This window comes from Trachymyrmex cornetzi, unplaced genomic scaffold (assembly GCF_001594075.2).
Source record: "Trachymyrmex cornetzi isolate Tcor2-1 unplaced genomic scaffold, Tcor1.1 scaffold1465, whole genome shotgun sequence".
NCBI lineage: Eukaryota > Metazoa > Arthropoda > Insecta > Hymenoptera > Formicidae > Trachymyrmex > Trachymyrmex cornetzi.
The window spans coordinates 12,697-13,245 of record NW_017296054.1 but is presented as its reverse complement, the minus strand read 5'-3'; the positions used below and the strand labels follow the sequence as shown (position 1 = coordinate 13,245).

Here is a 549-nt window from a genome sequence, read left to right as displayed (position 1 = left end):
CCGGTTCTGCCGACGATGCCGATTTTCTCCCGCGGAAAGATGACGAAGCTGAGGTTCTTGAGCAATGCCGGCTCTAAAAACGCATAGCGTAGGAACACGTTCTTGAACTTGATCTTACCTTCTTGTGGCCAATCAGATTTGGGCTTTTTATAGGGAACACTTTCGAGAGAAGGCTCGCTGTCCACACCGCTGGAAAAAGATCGAAGCAGAAAATATAAATTAAACGTTATTTTAATAATCTAAAGAAATTAGACTGCTTTAGAAACATTTGCAATTTTTCATAAAACTTACAAATTCGTTCATCTAGATAGACGAAAAAATATTGATAATAAAATATTATAAAACTTGGATAATAAAAATATCCAAAAAATTTAAATCGAGAATTAGAAAATTTAGAAATTGGACACTACAAGATCTAAAATTTCATGGTTTAAAGAAATTTAAGAAATTTAGGAATTTAAGAATTTATAATATGCGGTCAGCAATGGAATAATATTTGAGTATGAGATTCATAATGTAAGTAGATCACTAAATCGGTAGATAATTAAA

At 32.1% G+C, this 549-nt stretch overlaps 1 pseudogene; it reads right to left on the bottom strand.

Moving 5' to 3' along the window:
• LOC108757558 (probable multidrug resistance-associated protein lethal(2)03659) overlaps nt 1-549 on the bottom strand; it is a 10,794-nt pseudogene that overhangs the window by 1,530 nt on the left and 8,715 nt on the right.